Source organism: Pimephales promelas, chromosome 11 (genome assembly GCF_988280905.1).
Source record: "Pimephales promelas chromosome 11, fPimPro1.hap1.1, whole genome shotgun sequence".
Lineage (NCBI taxonomy): Eukaryota > Metazoa > Chordata > Actinopteri > Cypriniformes > Leuciscidae > Pimephales > Pimephales promelas.
Window position 1 is genome coordinate 14578641 of NC_142779.1, and position 24232 is coordinate 14602872.

The window sequence follows — 24232 nt, forward strand, 5'->3', positions numbered from 1 at the left end:
TGTCAAACCTGGTACAATGTGTCTTGAGTAATATCTGAATATACATAAACGTGAATGAATTTTGGATTTGGAGTTTTAAATGAACTACTGATGAGTTATATAAACTTTTTTTTTTGATACTTTTATGGTGCTTTTGAATTATTTTTTTGCAGATTAAAGGGAAAGTTATCCCAAAAATGAAAGTTCGATGATCATTTGTTCACCCTCACATTGTTCCAAATCTGTTTGACTTTCTAACGCAGACTATAAAAAGGTATTTTGAAAAATGTTGGGAACCAAACAACATTGGAGCCCACTGACTTCCATTGTATGGACAAATAAACACTATTTTGTTCCACAGAAAAAAAGTCATAAAAAAATATATTAAAATATATCATTTTTGAGTGAACTATCCCTTTAAGGGTCTCAATCCCCAATTACTTCCATTGTATAGAAAAGAGCAGCATGAACATAAAATCTTATTTCCCACCCCATACAGAAGAGAAAGTCATACATGTTTGGAAAGACATTAGGGTCATGAAATGACACTTTTATTTTGCATGAATTTTCCCCTTCAAGATGCAACCGAGGCATTTGAGACATCCAGAACTCAAAATCATCTAGAGGAAACCCAGATAAAAAGTACATGACAATTTAAAGCATGCATTGGTTTGTTGTGTTTTGAGACTCATTCCCCCCAATCGAGACACCTATACCACTGGTTTCTTGGCAGGAAGAGGACTATGGCAGGACTGAGCTGGACCAGGGTTATTTTATAATGAGAGGAGGCAACACTCATAGAAAACTGTCTGCCCTGGGATTGGAAGAGGGAGGAAATGGAAGCAAGGATGAGTGTGCTGATAGAGGGGGAAGAAAGGAAAGCAGAGGATGAGGAAAGACGGAAGAGACAGATGACAGCATCAAGAGCAGCTTGCCCATAGCACTCCCTATCTTGCATGATGGGAGATGGGCTGACAGGGGGTATGAGGTTACTGGGAGATGGCAGAGTAAATGCTTGGTTTTTCATTGGACATCCATTAAATAGCATGGATCATTTTAAATAGGAACTAATAAACTGACACCTTGCAGAAAAAAAATAAACAATAACATAATAGAACAGCTTACACTCTTTAATTCTTAGTAGTATTATGCATGTAGTTAAAAAAGGCCAAAAAAGAACAGAGTAGAAAAGAAAAAGAACAGGTTGATTTCCCTGAAAATGACTCAAGCAAGTTGCAAAACAAAAGCATCATGACCTCAACCAATGGTTTAGGGCTGGACTATAGGTGGGGTCACATTTAGCATTGCTAAGTGAAATCCATCGGTGAAATCCAGTCATTTCAATAGGAATTTGAATTCCCAATAGGTAATTTTGTGTATGGGTGAAATTTCTTTCCATGCAGATTTCCCAAAGGGGTTTTTAATGCAAATTCACCGCATTAACAAACTTAATGCTGCTTGGTTCCAATGTGGTCTCTGTTCGAGTAGTGCTTTGTGACAGTCGGCAAAATGTTCTCTGTTTGTCTAATAAGTGGTAGGATAACCTGCATTCATTGCATAGTTATTTTAGGTAATATAGTGGCACAGAAATTGCACATTTCACCTTTAGAGGTTGTGTGATGGAGAGACTGTGATTAGGATGTATGCAAAGAGTATGTCAGATGCTGGGAGAGACAGCGGAAACAAAAGCACAAGGGATATTCCACAATTCCCATTCCACATTTGCTTTAATCAGGGCAAAGAACCCCCAACCCTTTTCAGTACCCCACACATCTCACCGTCTGCCTTCTGTGCAAGACCCAGACATTCCCCTGACCCACTTTAACACATCTGGGTCAGCCTCTGAACTCCAATGCACACTTTAAATACTGTACACTGCACGTGTCATTTCACCAAGTGAACAGTGTAAGGGAGCATTTTTTGAAAATGCTACAGGCTACACATAAAGTAACTAACAACAATGAAGATCACATAATATATCTCAATTAGTAATTTAGTGATCAAATAAAAGCTCACAAATAAAGTAACACTACATTAAACTAAAAGTAGCAAATATGTAAATATCTACACAGTAAGGAGAAAAAAAACACAATAAACCCTTTCTTTTTTCTTTCTTTTTTTTCTTTTTCTTTTTTTTTTTTTTTTTTTTTTGAAGGGAGGTTTTGGGTATTTATGGAAAGGGCCACCTGAGGAAAATAGAGGAGGGTCATGTCTTTTTATCCAACTTTTTTTTAGTCTAGGGGGAGGGTCACCCAACTTTTATATTCATGAAAACAGCATCATTTCAAAGTGGCTTGTTTGGTGCATTTTTTTTTCTGTGTGAATTCTGCAGGTGATGTAAAGAATATTAGCATTTCTCTCTATTCTGACTGTATTTTTTTTTTACCATGTAAGCTGGTTCATACTTAGACTCCACCTTTGTGAACTCTCACAGACACAAAGCGATTAATTTGTCCAAAAATATTTTATCATAAGATCAGCAATGGCACTTAAAACAAAAAAGACACTGTTTGTGTTTCTTTGAATCCCAAAATGAGCAATTGATAGAGCCAGCAAATAAAAAAGAACTGCTCCTGCTCAGCCTAGAAGGGCTCATGAAGGCTTGTGAGGGCACATGGGACGTGATTAAAGACCTTACTCTTTCTTTCCTGCACTTCAAAATATAAGTTACTTTTGATGTCTGTGTGAGGGCATTTGCTGCAGACAGCTTTTCGTTTTATTCCTCCTCTCAGTTTGGATGAGAAGGTGGAATGCAGGTAAATGACACAGCTGTCCTTTGCCCATGGCCTCTGGTGATCTATCCGCTACAAAACTACCCATAAAGAGTGACGGAAGAGGAAAGCGCGAGAGGGAGAGTGAGAATGAGCCCATTCCGGCAAGGGCTTCTGGCTACAGTGTTCAAAGAGCCGTGATATTGAAATAAAGAGCGAACGGGAATGGCGGGGTTTGGAGCGATCCATAGTAGGGTATTGATCAAGGTTAGCACTCTGTGAGAGAGCGCATCATCCCTACCGCTCCACTGGCTGGAGGGCATCACACACACACATACACACAGAGAGAGAGAGAGTCTTGTACTAGGTGTCTACTATAAAAACAGTTCTCCACATCTAAACAAACAAGGAAATCTCACAGGCCGGGCTGGGTCCTAGGGGAAGACTGAGAGGTAAGAAAAAGAGAGAGTTTACAAATAACTTGTAAGAAAGGAAAAACAGTAGTGGATATTGAGAGCTTGATCAAAATAGCTATTTTTATACAGTTATTATTTATTTATTTATTTAGGAATAATAGCAAGGTCACCAAAAAAATGGAATAACACAAGTGGAAGTATAGGATCAACAATCAAACAATCAATTATTCAATAAAAATAATTCAAAATTTACATGCATGTCTTTAATGTAGCCACTAGGGGTGTAACGATATCCTCATGTCACGATTCGATACATATGGTAAAACGTTAACAAATAAATGTACTGTTGATTAAAACGCAAAAATTTGATATTACATTGAGGGTGTACATGAAAAGGCTTAGACTTGGTGCTGGTAATCCAATGCGCTAGATAATGGTGACACCAGAATACAAATATTCATGATTTTGAAGCTGAAAATACAGAATTAATTTAGACGAATATGCTTGCACCCTGTTACTGACTAGATATATTTAAAATAATGTACAGTAGGGCCACTTTTTACTGGTAACATAAGATATTTGGCAATATCAGGACCCACAAATATTCCCCCACTGCATTATTATACATTATATTCAACATTATATAGTAGTTCTCACAACGTAATTTTTATTTTGGGTGAACACACAATACATATTGTCACTATCCACTAAAGCCACTCTTTACTTCACCAACTTAATGTGAAACTCTTTTACGAGTCTAAAATGCATATATTGTCCTAATGTCCATGCTAATCCAGACAGGCAGACAGGGGCTTTGCTCTTCAGCAAGTGGTTCAACAATTACAAAACGTTTTCCAGTTTAAATACTACAGCTGTCTTGACAGCCACATTCAACACAACATTCCCAGCATGGAACATTCCAGCATAGAAAGTGTATGTGGTTTTGAGGAATTAAGAACCAAACCGCATGCACATGTAAAAATCCTGGTAGAATTGGAGCTATACAAGCTTGGCATGTGTGGTTCATCATAACTGATGCACTTTCTTTTTTGTTTTGTTTTTTTTACGGACAGGTTAAGATCTTTCCGAGATAACAATTTTGAATAAAACATTTATTTTGTCAGCACTATAACCATGTTGTTATAGAAGTCTATTTAACCCATGAAAAACGGAAAACCAAAATAAGCCTGTAATTGGCCAATCCAGCAGATAAGTAATCGCCAACTGCACTTGCCTCTAAAAAGTGAAAGGTGAAACACAGCTTTTGTTTTTCTCACTATCGCAGGTGGTTCATTGTTTTGCATGACAGCAGTAATTCTGACAGTGATAACCATACCACAACAGGCTATATACAGGAATCATGGAGTTACATTTAATACCTTTTAAGACCTTTTTTTTTTACATTTTACATTCGCCCATTCAAGTTTTAAACACTGTCATCTGCAACACGTTAACTTACATTTATTGTATATTATTGAAAGAACTTAACAGGGCTGTTCACACGACACCGTTTTCGACAAAAAACGTTCACCTTTTTTACATTTTGGCAGTTCATTTACCAGCCAACAGCGTTTTGGGTGCCTGAAAACGCAAAATTTTGGCTACTTCTGTGAAGACGACGACGTCATTACGCATTCAGTCTATAGTGTTTCATCACCAACTAATGTCCTTGCAGCAGAATACAGTGTTTTTAGTTGTTTTCACGGATCTGTGTGAATGGGAATTGTTTTGATAATGGTGTCATCTGTACGTGAAAAACTCAAAGGAAAAACGTCTCCGTTTTAAGCAGATGATACAAAATGCAATATGCAAAATGCAAAATGCTTTGAAAATGGCATTAAATACATTTTTAATCATTTTTAAATGGCCTCAATTTTCTCAAAATTGATTATCATGGGTGGAGTGGTTCTGGCATGATTTTGAATCATGTTTTGTATAAATTGTATCTTAATTTTAATAATTTTTTCATCAACCAATTGTCTGGATTTAATAAATAAGAAGCAAATATAGCAGACAATACAATCATGACATGAATGCGCCGGCGAGTCGCGGTCACCACGTGAACTGGAGCAATCTCATCATAAATTAAATCAATTCTAATAATAAAATTTAAAAAAAAATAAATAAATAAAACTTTCATTGTGATAATTGAAATAATTGAATGTTAAATATTAACACATTTATTAACAGTAGGCTGCTGTATATGTATAAAATTGCACAGCTCTTTATAGCACCCTTTCAGCACATGCTTAAAAAAAATTATCTGGCATCGCCCCCGGTTATAACAGCCCAGGTTAAAAATGGTCGGGTTTAAATCGGACTCGGGCTCATAGTTAGAGTTAATGTGTCGAGTCGGGAAGGGGCTCGGACACAACATGCACAGGCCTCGGGTCGGGTCGGGCTTGATTTTTTGGGTCTAAGCTGTACCGCAGACATCCTACACTATAGTAGACTTGTAAGAAGTGACCTCTTCAGCCACCGTGATTTCTAAAGTAGAACAGGAAGGATTTACACATTCTTTCATTCAAGATGTGGGACCATTCAAGTTTTCATGCTGTGTAGAGAAATGTAACCTGCCAATTCAGTCTGTTCTGAATTGAGCCTGCTCTTCTACTCAGGGTTGGTTGGGTAAAAATCACAGGGCACACTTTTCCTGATTGAAAAAACACCATGCAATAACAGAACCTCTCTTCCTGAAGAAAGACACATTGGTCTCTCTCTATTGATTGTTCACTACATGAGATAGCACCAAGGATTATTTTTTTTAAACAGTACAGAAGGAGTTTCTGAATATGCTGAAAACTTCCTGTTGTTGTGGTGGTGGTTGTTGTTTTTAAATAGGATTGGAAAAAAATGTGTATTGTTTCTGAAATAAGTATTTTATGCTCACCAAGGCTGCATTTATTTGATCAAAAATATACTAACAACTGTAATATTGTGAACTATAATTACAATTTCAAATAACTGTTTCCTATTTTAATATATTTTAAAATGCAATTTATTCCCATGATGGCACACCTGAATATGCGTCGGAATAAGATGACAGTCAACATCCGGAAGGCTTTCAACAAACGGAGAGATCTCTGGTCGGCTCTAGGGCTCAAACGGGTCCTATACAAAGTAATAACTTATATTGTTCATGAACGTTTTTCCATAATAATACAATCATAAGTGGATACAGTTAGCACATAAAACAGTTCAACATGGAGATCAAAAACCGAAGTTTTCTACTACGCCTGTTTTCCCCTCAAACACACAAGTGTGTAATTTACTCAAATGCCTTTCCTTTCATATATTTTAAATGACTTGCAGATTTATAACTGTATTACCTCATTATGACTGTAACAAAAGATGTGTGCCGCACAGTGTGCGGCTGATGCTCCTTTGGCTATGAACAGCTCGTGCAAACGTGCGTGTATGTATGTATGTGTGTGTGTGTGTGTGTGTGTGTGTTCCATGAGCGCGCGCGCAGTTTCGCTTGTCACCAGAGGGGGCGTAGTTCTGCAAAAACTCAGATACTTGCGTTTTGCACCTTTAAGTAACATAAAATGAAGATAAGATAAACATCACAATATCAATTGGTTAAGGACTTGACTGACTCGACAATGTGGACCCAACAGAAGTATAAATATATAGTATTTTGCACTTACTTTTTAAAGTATTGTGTCCCCACAGTACCTGTCAGACTGCAAAATCATGAAATAAAGAATATATACTTACATATGACCAATATAACAGAACTTTAATGGGCTCCCTACCCTCTCACAAAGCACCAGTAGAGATTATAGAAAACCAAATTTGGCCAGAGAGAAAGATCAGACATGGCAAAAGCCATCTGAAGGCAGTTCCCTCACAGGACCGAGTTAGGGAGCAAAAGTGATTCTACATTCTCTCTCTTTCTCTCTCTCATCTTCTTGTCAGGGAGCAGTCTGGTCACTCTAAATGGATGGAGAAATTCCCTGCTTACTCATGCATACAGCTGGCAAATTGTCCCTCTCAGATCCCGGCCCTGCTGTGTGATTTGCGCAAGTCGCTGCTATGTAGAGTCTCTGCCTCATATTGGAAAAGGGCACCACGGAAATAGACAAACTAGTCCGTGAGGTGCATTTGAAGAAAATTATATCTTTCAGGGCAAGCCGACGAGTCTGCGCAAAGGAGAAGCCACTGGGAGAAGAGTGAGACGCCTTTTAGTGGCGACCTTGACGGGAGTGGGCGGCCGGCAGCATTTCGAAAGGTCTCGCTAAGGCTGTCGTGCAAGTTATTGTCATCATACTGCGAATTAGGAGGCAAAGGAGAGAGAGAAGAAAGTCGAGATCAGATAGGAAATATCAAACAACCTTCGCCAAGCTAGCAAACAATTCTCAAGAGATATTTGAGAAGAGATCCTGGCTTCGTGGTGTAGAGAAGTCCCAGACCATCATCATGGTGTTGAACAACTGCTCTTTTGAGTGGAGTGCGGGTTTGCGATAGGATGTCAGATACAAAACATGAGGATACGCCGGTGTGAGTTTGTGGCTTGCTGTATCTGGTACTGCCAGTATGGCATTGAATCCCACCTGCAGCCTTCCATTTAGACTAGGTGAGTGACTGTGGGCTGAACAATCTCCCTTAATATTATTAATGGCTTCATGCGCCCCCTATAGACTGCATGATTACCCCCCGGCACGTTCAAGCGTGCCACGGCACTGCACAACGAGTGCAGATTATTAATGCTTTTACCAACTTTGCCTCCAAGATCATCTGTAATAACAGAGAACATCCGTTAGCGCTGAATTAGATCAATTAGACGGCACTCTTAAAAGAGGTTACAGCAATTCATAAATGGAGCTGTGGGGAAGGCAAGAGCGGAGGAAAAAAAAAACGAGCCATGTTATAGTCCATGAATAACAATGAGAAGGTATTAGACAGCGTAATAGCGCCGGATCATGCACAGACCTGTTGAGAGCTTCAGTCGCACTACAGGAGAGATAAACTTGGTCTTGTTGCCAATGTGATTTATGCCAAAGACAGACAAGCCTCGGGTACTTGCAATTGTGGACTCACACACAGAGATACGCTGCTATGAGCTTTAACAGACACTGTATGCCAGGGGTACGCATGATCCAAAAGCTCTGGTTTCTACATTTTATACCCAGAACTGAGGAATCCTAACTTACTGAACACTGTAGTAGGGGCTAGTTGAATGTTGTATGGCTATGAAATGAAATAAACAATGTGCATTTCAGAAATATTAGGAGTAATAGAGAAATATATATTTAATTTAAGTGAGGATCAAATCTTTTATTCCAATGTACACCCAACCAAATCTGTGGCAATAATAGTTTGAGTGTTGAGAACAGTTAATAACAGATTTCAGAGAGACTGAAACCCCCTTGGATATTATTATAATGAATTTTCAGGTTGCCAGCGACTTCACAAATAATAAATCCAAAATAGTACAAAAAATTTGAATCTATGACTGTTGCTTTGTCCAGTTAAGTATCAAAAAGTATTAAATAGGAAGTAAGCTTAAAATAAAGAATGAATCATTTGATTCAACAAATCCATTTATAATGTTACAAAAGAATTTAAAAAGTATGTTCTTTTAAACTTCCTATTCATCAAATAACCCTGAAATAAAATCACAGTATCATATCTTCAAATAAAATATTAAGCAGCATATTAGAATGATTTCAGGATCATGCGACACTGATGACTGGTGTAATGGCTCTTTTGTCTTTCAAAAAAAAGAAGAAGAAAAAAAAAACACCAACCCCGTTGGCCATTTAATTGTTGACCGTTTAATTGTTGTGAAGGAAAAACAGCATCCACAACACATAGCTATATTTGATTATAATTGATTTATAGTTCAACATTTAGATTAAACCAATTCTGGGTCTGGCTCTCTCAATGATCCAAGTCATATTGTAAAAATCCCATAAGTAAGTCTGCTTTAAGGTGATAAGCCAATACAATTAAATAATATTAAAGAGAAATCCTTAGTAAATAGAGAATATGCCAAGTCTCTCTTCTCTTTTCAAATGGGACACCGCAGTTTTCCAGGCATAAACCTCATGCAAAGGGGTCTTTTAAAAGTAACCCACATTTAAAGTCTATTTACAGAGGAATTCTGCCACATAAATGTCCAAACTCGCTTTTTCTTTTTTTTTTCCCCTAAAATCTCTTGATCTTTACTCTTTGTGCCAGTGCCTGTAATACAGATTATGGCAACTAGCTACTGACAAGTCAGTTAAATCGTAGCTGGCTGACAACACTGGCAACAGAATTATTTGAATATAATTCTCAAAAGGGAAAATGTTTTAATAACAGGCAGCCAGCGTGAACGCAACCGCATTGGAGGGTCAGATTTGGCGGCCACTGACTCATATTAAAATGAGCAAACAAAGCCCAGAGTGTACAGAAATCCTCGCCCAAGTTGTGTGCATTTGAAGGGTGTATTAACGGTCTGCGATGATATGGCTGGTACTGGTAGGGGTCGTGGATGTTTAATGACATGTGATCTGTTGTTCAAAGCCACATGACAGCTCCACAGAGGCGCTGATTTTTCAACACTGCACTAATATCTTCAAGTAATCTACATTTGCTTGAATCAAATTGGCTGTAAAGAACCACATATGAAGAGTTCAGATGCAAAAGCCTCTAAGTGCCATTTGAAATTTGGTTCTAGAATGACCATTTTTGTCAAGCTTGTGTATTTAAGTTCAGTAATTTCACTTAAATGACCATTAATAGGTAATCTTCATTGCCATTTAAGTGAAATTACTGAACTTAAATATACCAGCTTGATAAAAATGATAATTTTAGAAGAAAATTTCAAATGGCACTTAGAGGCTTTTGCATCTGAACTCTTCATTTTGTCTGCTAAGTCACTAGAAACCCGCTATACCTGTCTCAAGCGTTGAAACAGTGCCCAAGTACCACTCCCAGCAGTCTCACTCGACTGGGATGAGTTGAAGTCAAAAGGAAGAGAGAACAGATACACAAAGAGTGAACACACTGCCCTCTCTGTCGCTCTACTGGCTGTTCAGACTGCTTTACGCACACTGCAGGCTGGCTAATTATCATGGGGTTCTATGCAATCCCCCCTAGCCCCCCTCCAATCGAGCTCAGCACACCCCCACATCCCCTGCGGGCATGGGACGCACTGACAGTAATCTCCCTGTGACAGCACTTGGACGTGCCGTCATTAAGCCGTCCGTGTTATTGAGATGATAGCCCTGAGAATGTGGCCATCGTGCCAAAAAGAGTGAGCTCTTCCTCTTCGGGTTAAAGACAATAAAAAAAAGGGGAGGACAGACAGTTTTCCTTTTTCCCAAAAGCCACACCAGTTTAATCCATGCTTTTAACATGCTCTTGCCAAGGAATATTTTACAGTCTGCATGTTGACTTAATTAAATATAAAATCGACTTAAAAATATCTCCTCTACAAGAAAAACGCAAAACAAATCTGATTTAGGTGTGCCGACAGGGCTCAAACAACGAGCAAAAGGTTGAAGGAACTTACTCACCCTCATGTTGTTCCAAACTAGAATGATCTCTCCCCTTTGCATTTCTCTCTCCCAGTTTCTGCTTTTTTTCCAAACAATGGAAGTGAAATTGAAATTTCAGCAGTGAAAATATCTGGATGAAACCGACAGGAAGCATAGACCGAAACAGTGACGTTTGCTTAGCAATTCTGTGGTTATGACGCATTTGAACTGTTTATCACCTGAGAACATGCCACCTGAAAGTCATAAGTAGTCCAATTACCCAATAACTCAATTAATAAATTAATAATTGAATTTGTCCCTTTGTATGAGGGACAGACTGAATTTCGAGTTCATATTTATTTATTATAATGTGTTCCACTCAAATCTCATTTGTGTAATTTAAATATGAACAAAAATTGGAACATCATGTTCAGTTGCAAGATATGAAGCAATGACATTTGGCATCATCTACATCTTGATAACATCTTAACACATCTTTATGTGGCCGATGTGTATATAATACGTGATTGAGATTTGAAAGCAGTTGTGAAGGGGAGTTTCGGGCAGTTGCGAAGCTTTTCCTTAGACAAAGCCGCCACGTGGCTAAAGAAATATTTTAAGAATAATATAACACATAAACATTACGGATTACTTTTATTATGATATTTTGTCATTTTTGGAGCCTAACTGGTCACCATTCACTCACACTGAATTGAAAAGTTGAAAAGAGCAGCATGCACATTCAGTAAACTTTCCTTTTGACATGAGGATGAGTGAACAATATTTAGGAAAACTATCCATTTAGCATGTCAAACCATTTGATAACTTGTAAAGCTACATCATCCTAAAGAAAGAACAGAAAGATCAGATGCATGAGTGAGTGAGGGAGGGAGTGAGTGAGTGAGTGAGTGAAAAGAGTGAGGACAGCGAGGGGAGTGAGTGAGCGGAGAGAGAGAAAGGAAAAAAGAAAACTTTCCTATCCCCCTCCTCTCTTCTCAGAGACTCAGAGTGCCCTGACAGGGAAACAGATGGCAATTTAAGCAGAGAATTTATGAGCGCCACAATCTTAATGTTGCATAAAGAAAAGAAAAAGACTCGCATCAAGCCCACTGACAAATGTACTCGCTAATATTAATGCACTCCTCATTCATCCAATATGCTTCCTAATTGCTTTTCTGTACACAGTAATATGGCACCTGCTGCTCAGCCCTTGCTCCGGCGTTCAGGAACCAGGCAAGGCATGGGCCGCCACTGGCCCTCGCTCTGTGATGGATGCATGGCCGTGTATCATGCACTGAGCCTGTCAGGCAGCATAATTAAAATTTTAGACTTACAGCAGAGAGAAAGAAAGAGACGGGGAGGGGGGGGGGGATAAACAATCAGATAGAAAACACGGCCACCGCTCAACAGTCAGTTCACACAGTCTGAACACCTTTAGAATAGTGACTGACACACACTCAGAGAGATATATATATATAGAGAGAGAAGTTCATACATAGGCCTACAAGATTCATTACATGATCAACCACAATAATCTATCTAGATATGAAATAGCATCCAGACTAGTCAATTTGATGACCACACAATACTATTAAAGGATGTCAGCTCAAATGCAATTTCAAGCATCAAAACGGATATATAATTACTGTTGAAAATAATCATTAGTTGTGAACTTCACAAAACCTGTCAAGAACATGTATTGGTCATACAACATTTCACCCCTAAATCAAAAGAAGAAAAATATATATATATTTAATTAGGAAAAAGAATACTGAAAAAATGCAAAATAGCCTCTGATATTCTAATGACAATTAAGTATATATTTTGGTCATAAAATGTTATAATATAGCTTAAATTGTATATGATAGTATTTGTTGTGCTGCATTTCATTTATGTTGATATAAATAAAAATAAAAAATATCAATCAATCAATCAATCAATCTTTTTTTTTTTATTCTTATTATAGATTGTTTCTTTAGACTGGTGAAATGTGACCTGGGCACATTTTTGTGAGATTATATCAGACCCTGTTAGCTGTTGTAGTTTTCAATGTTTTTTGAATCAAGTACACAGTATATGATCCATTCTTTGAATCAGTAGTTTACATCACTTAATGGGCTTTATGCACGGCGGTATTTCCGTTGAAGGATTAGGGATGCTCGATTACTTCCGGCGATCGTAGAGTCCAATACAATACCGAGAATTTATATTGAATTTTATACTCTATGGCTATAATAAAGAAACGTTAGTCACAAAAACAGACTTAACAGACACCCCTCGCTGTGTTTATGCTTCTTTTAAAAATTATATGAAATAAACATAACTATATATAAAATTACATCTAAAAGTATGAAAGTTTCATATCAAAGACGGGAGGACAGTAAATTTTGAAGACTCTGCCATAATACGGTTTTCCCCGGTTTTCATCTGCTTTAATCTCCACAACCGGAAACAGACGAGCATCCTTGTGTCAAATGCGGAACTTATGCGTGCATATAGCCCATTGTTATTCAAGTAAAGAAATCCATGCTCCCTCACACTCTATTTTAAAATGTACACTCTTTTTATACCTCATTCGTGTGTTCCTGTATGCTGAATGAGTGTTTGAGTGTGGAATTACACCTTGCACAGAGTCATTTGGGATAATGTAGATCCTCCCTATAGCTCTTGTCATTAACTCTATAACAGCTGCTGTTAAATGCACTAAATTGTACTATAATGAGCAAGTGAATTGCAAGCAATTACAGAGTTAAATTGAATAAATCCTTAGAGCAATAAATTGTCCTTTCTCTTTATTTCAGATTTAATTGATGCATATTCATATGGAGACCCACACATATATTTCTCAGGGAAACAATGCTGTCTTCCATTCAGAAAGATTCAGTAACACTTTGAAGATCTAGTATTAACACCAAATAGATAGTGATGTGTATATATTTGTTTTAATATACCATCAACTAATTTGTCATTGATATTTTAAACTAATGGGGCTTCAACACATTCTTAAAGAAGATAATAAAATGTGTTTATTGGATTTAATATTAAAATAAAATAGTTCAGAGGTTAATTCCTATTTATTGATCTTTATAAATAATATAATACAAATTATAAATTATAAAATAATACAAATATATTATATTTTTTTTTAAAAAATCTAAAACATTTTATTTTTATGTGACTATTTTACATATGACAAATGTGCTCTGTTTCTAACTAAATTGCTAGTGAGAAAGCCATCACAATTAAATTGGAGGGTTTTTTTTTTTTTTTTTTTTTTTTTTGGCGCTTACCTCATATGACTATGCAGGCCAAATTTCTCAACACTGAATGTCTGTTGTTGTCCAATACTTTCAGAACAAGTATTGGTTTACAACCAACAATTCTTGCGCATTTCAAACTCTTCTTCCCAAATTCATCATGTTTAAAACTCTCACACATGTGCGCACACACATGGCTCTAGCTGCGCTCCCTGGCTCTGGTTCCGTGTCAGGGACTAACTCTGTTATGTGTGTAATGGGGAGTGTTGTGCACCTGAAGGCACTTGTCAACACAGGATCCCAGGAGCTGGCAGCAGCCGGGGGCCCCAGCGCCACACATCTGCTGTATCCACTTCCAGTGGGCGCACATATCAAACACACAATTCGTTGAGACACAAAACAAGTGCACAAATAACCTCTCGTTTGCCATGAAAGGTAACAAGAACTGCAGGTGAATATACTCCAAAAAAAAAAAATAATAATAATAATAAATGGTAACACTTCAGAATACTGTTCCTTCGTTGATGAATATCTACACAGGAACAAATGAGTAACACACTATTAATATTCTAGTAACTACTATTAACTAACAAGAAACTCTGATTAAAAAATTAGTAGCCCAGGTAATAGCGCTCAGTCGGATGTGGTAGTTCACTATTAGCTAATCTGTAACTAATATGTTTCATACATCACATTACTGAAGACTACTAAGAACTAATACAGGTTATAATGGTAACCTATTAGTAATGAATCAAGTGTTAATACATACATTAGAGCTAATAATCATTTGGATCAGTATTCTAAAGAGAAAAGCTAGATAACTTTTAAGGTTTTTGTTTTAAGGTTTTGGATAGTAATGAATCAAGTGTCACTATATATTTCTAAAGGAACTACTAATTATTTGGATAGGTATTCTAAAATGAAGATCATGGGAACACACTAGTAATGACTAAAGTGGTAGCAAATCCATCGGAAGGAATTACTGTTCAAAATCTTACAAAATCTATATTTTGTAATAGTAGTTACTGGTTAGCTAAAAGTGAACTACCACATTTGACTGAACGCTATTACTTGTCATTTGTTAAGAGTTTCTTGTTAGTTAATACTAATAGTTACTAGAATGTTTATAGTGTGTTACTCATTCATTATTGTGTAAGCAACAGTATTCTAAAGTGTTACCATAATAATTACAAAACTAAAATATATACAGTATTAATATATTAAAATGTTGTTGTTTTTTTCTTTGTCCAAAATGAAAGGTCACAAAATGATGGAAAAAAAAAACCCCACACAAGTATTACTTCATCCATAGAGTAGCAGGGTTGCTGAATAACGATTAGCATCTCATAAGGCTTTTTGTTTTTGCTCCGAGTGTGTAACAAGGACGTAGCTCTTTCCTCAGCCCATGTAAAACTACTGGCGTACAGACCACCGCACAGACAGCATTTAACACAGCATGGGCACGAGTTTGCACATCTCAACACCTTACATTACCGCTCTCATCTGCAGCTGCAAGTTCCAGCCCACTTCTACTCGTGCACATCCCAGATACCTCTCTCTCCTTCAATGTCACAATTACACAACGCAGGCGCGGGCCCAGGTCCGGTTTTTGTAGGCGTGAGGTAATAATTGGGTTGTATTTTATGGTTTGTGTATTTTAAGATTGTGAGAAATAGCTCCGCTGAATAAATCATTCATACGTTTGGAGTGATTACCGGAGCGAGAAGAGGGGGGAAGCTGGATCGCCCAAGATAGATTACCCATAATGCATTTCAAGAAGGCAACTAATTAGCAGAAGAAAGGTCAAGTAAAACCAGAAAGTGATTAGAGAGAGGAGACAGAAAAAGAGAGAACGAGAGAGAGAGAGAGATGTTCGCATCTCACATACGTTTAGTCACTTTTGGAATGTGGCCAAATTTTTTTTTTTTTCCCTCCGCCTCAATAACTGAAAGCAGTCGCTTCAATATTTAATGAAATGCTTATGTTGTGGCACCTGGACACATCCGCATCCACAGCGACCCGCAGCCTCCCAAGTGGGTCATTACTGTAGCCATTTGCAAAGGGCACGGGCCTCTCTCCGCTAGCAATGATGCCAGTCTTCGGGAATCTGCTGCAAAACAGCAGGGGACGTGGGGGGGGCGGTGCCGTCCCCATCTACCGGGAGGACAGAGAGAGGAAAAAAGCAACAACAACAGTCCAATGTTGCACCCAGAGCAAAGCTACTCCCACTGAGCCTTGCAACGCTACAGCCCGCAGCCAGGCTTCTGCTGCCTTCCACGCCCAGAGATTACAGCGCTCTGCCAGCGCAGACACGGCGCACGCATTTCTTCTGGTGCATTTCTCCTGTCAACAGCGAAAACACAGCTTTGCGCTGGTACCATCCGCTAAGCACCCCCCCCTTAATGATCCAATGCATCAATACCTTCAGCCATCAACGGGGAGCAGATGTCCTCCGTTACCGTATCCTTGGCCGGGATTGGGAGCGCTGCTTTAAAAAGCATTAGTCTCTGGGTCCAGGATGGCTGTCTCACCGTGGCCCGCCACCCGCTTCCACTGGCAGGTGATCCCGGGGCCTAATGGAATTTAATTACTTCAGCCACATTAATCATGGCTACAGTGGAGCAGCCACTATTTCATCTACACTCTTAGGGGTTATTAGTACAAATACACTGTCAAACTGCATTGTGGAAGTGGCATTTTAGGTGTCATCGCCTGTACATTTATTAAAATCTATATCAATATCTTTCAGCGGACACTGCTCCCCCCCCCCCCCCCTTCCCCAGTCGTCTCCAGTGCACATTTGGGTTTCAGACAAACTTTCTTGGCATGAAGTGACACCGGGTCTGAAAACTTTTCCTTCATTAATTCTTTCCTGCCACTCCTGCCTGTCGTTCGGCGATTGATTGGAAGTGGCTGGCAAGGACAGTGGAGCAGCGCTTCAAGACAACACTCTGAAATAAAGACTGCATGGCTTGACTCAATGGGGGTGTTAAAAACATTACTCAAATCATTATATTATTAATGGACCGATAGACACAAGTGCTTCTTTTTTCCTCACAGCAGTATGTTTAATGTTTTATGGATGACACCTGGTGATGTACTCTATACTAGGGGTGTAAATCAGAGCCTTAATGACGACTCGATACAATACCAATCAGAGCCGGCCTGAGCCTTTTGGGGGCCCTAAGCAGAATTTGATTTGGGGGCCCCTCCCACTTCACAGAGTCACCTGTGCTTGACACAAATATCACACAATAATAATACATTATAAATTAAAACAGTACATTGTGAAAGAAAATATTTTCAAGATTTGTTATCACGACATTTTTTCTTTTGTCAAATCTACTTAAATAATTTATTTAGTTCAGATAACTTATTATTTTGAGTTTCTGATGATTAAATCAATCTCCTTGATTGTATTAACTCACTTTTTCCAGTTCAATCAACTTAAAATTAAGGCAACCAGGTTACTTCATTTTTTTTAAGTTAAACCAACAATATTTTTTTAAAGTGTAAGGTAATGTATAAATACAAAATAAATACTTAATAAAAAATAGATAGCCTACTTAAATGTTTTTTTTTTTTACTTTTATTTTACTATCTCTTTGAGAGTTCTTAAAACAAACTCTGAAAACATATCAAATAAATTAATTGCTAAAAACAAAATGACAACTGAAAAATCAAAAACATAATAAGAGCAAGGGTTCAACAATGACAATTATTGTTGAAAAGTGAAAAATATTATTGCTCAACTGTCTCAATACAGTGTAAATGTCCACAACTTTTATTAATATTATTATTATTATTATTATTATCTTTATCATTGTGACAGACTTTGTTAGATTGTACATGACAAAATCTAACAAAGTCTTTAACTATAAGGTAATGATGTACTGGTGCTCGTTGTATATGTGTGTGTATGCAATGTATTTTTGGGCTCAATTGCTGCACAAAACATACAGTAAAAAAACATGCAAACATGCCTTTATCTTGCTCTTTTTTTCTCCTCCTCTGTCATTTTCTTTGTTCTATTTTCGGCACCAAAGGGATACGTTCTTTTTGTGACAAGGCTTAACATTACTGCGAGTCCGCGACTATGTGCACGAATTGTCTATGCACGTGTGAGGTGTCTAGATTACACGCATGACTTAAACGCTGGCAGACACAGCAGCAGTTATTCGATATTGAAATAAGAATTTGATTGTCTTTATTCATTCATTCATATTAATTAATTCATTGATGTAACTTGTTTAATTCATCTAAAAAAAAAAAATCAGATTTTTCGACTCCATTGAGGAGCCCCCTGGTGGCCAAGGGGTTCCAAGCAGCCCCTTAGTTCACTTATGCCTCTCGCAGACCCTGATACCGATTTCCGAGATGGTCCTCACTGCAGAACACGAAATCCCGGGGGAGGAGTTGGATCCGGTGCGTCTCACTCACACCACAGGCCTCGCGCCGCTCTCACGTCAGCCGCGTCCTGCTCGCCACAGTATTCTATTCACATAATGTGTATGTTATACTATAGCAGTCTTCTTTGCAAACGGCAACATCTCTTACCATTTCTCCATCTGTTTTTCCTGAAGCCAAAATACTTCCACACCCATGACTTGACGCCGACTGAAGACTGTAACATTTCACTTTCATTGCCAGCTCGCTCTGAAGGTTCCATCGCTCTTGAAAGTCACACTCAACAATGTGTGTGAACATAGATAGACTGTGAGTGTAAAACTTAAGTAACGCGTGTGAAGCGGTGTGTGAAGTAGAAGACAATAATGAGGTTAGCGCCACCCACAGCTTAGGAATAGGTTGTGCACATATGTCGGAGCTGATGCTGAAAATAGACAGGCGAACAGACAAGCGGCAAAATAAACACATTAATCGATACTCTTGCGGACGCATCAAATCGTCGGCTGTATAATCGATGGATCGATACGAATCAATTAATATTTACACCAATACTATATCCCTGGTTAAATAATCTCTTTTTACTAAACCATAGCAATACAAACAATCAGAAATATTAAAACATGACTTATTTACAACAATGGTATTGTTCATTTTTCATCTATGTTTTTAACATTTGAAATAGTATGTCTAAAAACAAACGTTTATGCATATGTTAGGGATGTCCCGATCCGATCCACAGCATCGGTATCGTGCCGATACTGGCCCAGAACTCTAGATCGGTGATCGGAGAGGAGGGGAAAAAAGTGGTCCGATGCCATATCCAACAACCCTTGATTATTAGCAAACCCCTTGCTCCGACATCCAGTTAAGTGGGGGAGCCTGCAGATTTGACCGTTTTGCAATCTATTTAGCGGGCAAAATTTAGTTTGGGCATGTGGATAAAAAATTGGGCTGGTTTCGGATCAGTTCGACGGGTTTTTGTAGCCGAAACACCGGCACTCCATCTTTCGGCGACCCTCTGTTCAGCAGGCGGTAGTCTCTCTCTCTCTCCCTCTCACTCACTCACTCACCTGGCTGACGTGCCCCCAAAACTCACAACAGACACTCCCTCCCACTACCCTCGGTGTACTAAAAACGCCTTCCTCTAAACTGTAGACACAAGATTTTGTCATATCCAAGCAAGGGTTTGTGCGGACTGCGATGCAGTGCACGCAGGCGCGAACATTTGCGTTTTCCTTTCAAGAGTGGAAACAACTTAAAATACTATATCACTTCTGGTCATGCAGAAAATAACAACACATCATTCGCAACTACTTTTATTTGTGTAAAATCACAATAACAATTAAATGTTGTGCTTTTGTCAAATAAAAGAAAATAATCAGGCGCGCTTTCATGGTCTCCATCAACTGGATTGCGTCTCAAAAATGAACAAACACAATATAGGCTATATATGTTTAGCCTATATTATATGTATATGTACCCTATTTATGTAGGCTAAAGCTCAAAATGACAAACAAACTTTTAAACGAACTAATTCAAATCGAAAGTAAACGTCTGATTAATCAATAGCTGAATTTCTCTAAAGGTGCATAAATCACCTCTCTGTATGGTTCCAGAGACATGGCTCTTCTCATTCAGCACTGTGGGAAAAATATAATTTCCGGGTTTGGCCTTAGAAAACCAGTAAAATCAACATTCGTCCAATATTAATTTGTGAATATTTTAAATGTTTAATAGGGGCAAAAAGTCATTAACAAAAATCTGAAAATATGCTGCATTTGATGTGCATTAGATTTGATGTTTAACTTTGCAATTTTAAAAATACTACTATTCATTTTCCATTGTATGGGTTAAAAAGGAAAAACGAATGGACGCAAAAGTACACGGATCAATGGGTAATTTTAAAGCTTATTAATGATTAACTTTAAACCTGTTGGTAGCTTTGAGTACTGAAGTACCCTACCTGTATGTTTTTTTCTTTCTTTTTTTGCAGTGTTTGGATAAAGGGTGGCAGTCTTTCATAATCAATGTTGTGGACTACTGGAGAAGTATTTGTTCTCCATTTGAGTGAGATGTTTAGGTTCCATTCATTTTATTAGTATTAGTATTAGTTCAAGAAAAAAAAAAATATAGAAAAATAGCCATACAAATAGCCAAAGCTGCGGCATCCGCTTCGGTATCAGAAGTGAAAAAGTGGTATTGGGACATGCATATACTGAAGTTCACTTATTCATATACTAAATGTTTTTCAGATAGTGTCTGGGGAAATTTTTTATTTTTAGTGTCAATCTACTTTGACACTAATGAAAAAAATACTATGGCTATAGGATTAGGAAGAAAATAATAACTTTTCCCCAAAAAAACTTTTCCTCTATATTTTGCAACAGCTCTAAATACTGCATAGTAGCGTCAACTTAGCCACCTTAACACAACTTGGTCTATATGTAGCCAGCATATTTCTTCACAAAAATAGCACTTTAAACACAACTTTATTTCTAAAACCATTCAACCAAGGACCATGTACCAGTTTGTTCTGTCTTTAATTATTATTTCTAGCCTTGAAATGAAAAAAATCAATAAGTTGATTCTCTTAGCCCTCATTATCCTGTTTCATGCATTTCATAGTAAAATAAAAAGCCACAATAGTAATATGTGGAATTTGAGCCCAGTTGCTATAAGAGCTCGAAGGTCAGGGAAATTAATTTCACTGACTGTGGAGGTGAGGAAGGAAAAAAAAAGGTGAAACCACAATAAAAACTCCTGCTATACAAAATGTTTCAACATTCGATTTGAAGACCCAGTGACAGCTGAATTCGAAGAGAGACCTGCAATGAGGACTTAACACTTCCTTTAAAAAAAAGTATCCTCCCACTTTGTCCACCAAATTCCAGGTTTTGTTTTGTTACAAATCTCTATTCCTGAAGAATTTTAAACTGCCTATTTTGTAGACATGCTCCAAAGAATAAATATATCAATAGATATCACAGCAAAAAGTCCACTCGGGCAATTAAAATCAGGCTTGAATCAGGCAATACATTAGTTCTAAAACATGCAAAGCCAATGATGAGAAATCGCCTAAAGCTCTACTTTGATGAGGATGCACCTATCAATAAAAACATAACATGATCTGGATCAGAGCGTTGTCAGCCCGCTCGCAACCAGTCTAGAAGCCTATAGCGCTATAGCAAAAGAAAGGCAGTGCTTTTAACAAAGGCATTTGAACAGTGAGCTCTGGGCCATATAGATTACTATACGATTACTAGAGACTGTGCATGCGCATGCGTTGTTGTGTTTATGAGGCTCAGGTAGCCAGAGAGGCAGCTGGGCCGCAACAGAGGATTCTGGGTGTGAGAATGCGAGCGGAAGAACCCTCTGGATCCCTGCCACTCATCTGGCCACCTTCCTAAGCAGGGCAGAAAATCAAACAAGTAGGAAAGAATTAAATAAAAGCAAGAAGAAAAATGATTTCTTATAAATAGCAGGCTTCGCCAGAAGGCATAGGAAATGAGAGCAGCGAGGCGCAGGAGAGGAGCTTGAGCTTGACACGGGTCTTAAAATTGAGAGGGGGCGGAATCAGGGACCTATTGCGCAAAATGGCTCCAACCAAAGCAAGGATTAGTGTTCCTGCCTCCACAGCCAAGATTCTCCAGAACAACTAATCACCTTCAAGTTCTCTTCTCTTTTTTTCCCTTTTCCTTCTCACTGTCTCTCTCGCTCCCTCTCTATCCTCTTTAAAGTATCATTTCACCCCTCACAGCCATTATGGCTAAAATTAAGCAGAGAGTGTTCTGCCAGCGCCGATTAGACACATCCCTGGATCCGTGCTGAGGAGAAGGTGTCATGTCAGTTACAGCGAAGAGAAGAAATGTGCTTCTCCGCGACGGTCTGCACGGGTAGACTGAGAAAAGCCACGTACATCTGTGGCACACAGCGAACAGGCTTGTGGCAAGAATAGCTTCGATTCAGTTCAGAGGTCTAAAATATCAGCCGGCAATTAGAAACGAGGAGGAAAGGCGTACAAAATAAAGCTTGTGGAACGTTTTGTGCGAACGTGCTAATAGACTTCAGCGTGTTTTGAGTGTTATGCAACTCAAAAATAAAGACAGATAATCTACTTTAAAGTGAGCTTAATTAAAGTTATCCTGCAAAGATAAAAAAAAAAATGTGCATGTGTTTACAGTCGAGCTAGATTTCCCTTGAATTAATTTACTACTAAACAATGGTTTGCATATCAGTCAAAAGCATGCAGCGATCAGTTAGCTTAATGCAAAGAAACAAACACGCGCTTCTTTGTTGTTTCTTTAAAAATACTAAATGCCGACATCAGCAAATCTCACATTCTCGCTTTAACCCAGTTACAAAAAAAAAAAAAAAGTTTCATAATTAGTTATCACAGGGATGCGCGCAGGAACACGTGTTTACTCAATTCATAATCAGACAGAGTGTGTGTAAACCTGTTTAATGTGACATTCTGCGAGAGATCTGCATCTCACAAGCACGGCTGCACCCGGAAAAGGGCAGCGATGATATTGATAAAACAGTCGTTTCATAATCACAGTGATCTGGAGAACTGCACTGCCACAGGAAGTTTAAATGAGGCTCAGATAGGTCACCTTCAACTTTAAGAGTTTTGTCTGACCTTTAGTTCTTTAATGTCGTGCCGCTGGTTTCAGGCATGAAGGGAAAAGGATAGCAGTGTGATTTCTCTCCAGTCCTATTCAGAGACAGATGAAATGGGCCCTGCATACTTGCAAATGACTGGGAAATATGCAAGTAATTTACCGTTAAATTCCATAACAGGAAAACCTAATTGTACAGCATGTCCAGCCTAATTGAATTGTTCTACAAGTGCATTACTGTTATGGAAATAATACTGACAGGAGCGATAAGAGGTTGAACCCGAGACATTGAATGGAGAATAAAACTATTAGACTAAAATAGAAAAGAAAAAAAGACATCAAATCATTTAGCAAAATGTGTAAAACGGGAGCATTTTTATGAATAACTTATTAGAAATTAATAATAGTAGTAACAATAATAATAATAATAATAATAATCTTGATTATGCATTAAAAAATAATAAATGCATCTAAATTAGAAGCTATAAATATTACAATACAACTCTTTTTTCAACTTTTTTTTTTGTTTCAACTAATTGTTTTATTATTTTTAAAATGCTATGTTTTTTAATGTAAATAAATAACATACTCATTTGTCTAACAAAAAAAGTTTGAATGCACCCACAAAAATGACCTCTTGCTTGCCCACACAAGAAAGGCCGCCCTCTGCTGGTCAGAGACTGAAGTGCAATTGACCCCTCTGCAGTTTTCCTGCAGTTGACTGTCAACTCACATAAGAAGAAGCTTTGTTAAAACAGGCTGTCAATTTCTTTTAAAAAAAAATAAATAAATAATGCGTTTGCATATGAGATGCAGGTTGTGCTGAGCAGCCACATTTAACGAAAATGTGCACACATGCACCAAACACAATCAGCCCATACTGTATATAGATGCTGTAATGTGTTTTTCACAAACAGAAAAGTACACACAGATACATGCATTGTGTACATTCACACAATATGCTATATTTTGTCAAAATACTCTTAGTTGGCAGCAAGCAGCAGAAAATTTGCGGCATAATAATCCTGCTGTGAATATTAGCCTTCGTTTGATTGATGCAAAGCACATGTGCAGTTATATTGAAAAAGCTCATGAGTGATAATGGCGAATCTGGAATGTAATATCACCAGCGTCTCCCAGATCTGCTAAATCTACATCAATGTTACGCTGACTTAAAAAAAAAAAAAACTCATTAAATCACATCACTCTTAAACACCGGAACAGCCTTAATATAATGGACCTAATGATCACAGGCTACACTATCTCTTGACAGCAGGTTGTTTCAGCAATGATAGGTTAATGTCATTTCTCTTTTGTTTTCATTCAGTCATCACAGTGGAGATGTCCTTCCGTGATGACACGCTGATGGTGAGC

At 38.0% G+C, this 24232-nt stretch overlaps 1 protein-coding gene across 10 annotated transcripts in view; it reads right to left on the minus strand.

Annotated features, from left to right (window-relative positions):
- LOC120479474 (uncharacterized) overlaps positions 1–24232 on the minus strand; it is a 372503-nt gene that overhangs the window by 341928 nt on the left and 6343 nt on the right. The window lies entirely within an intron of this gene.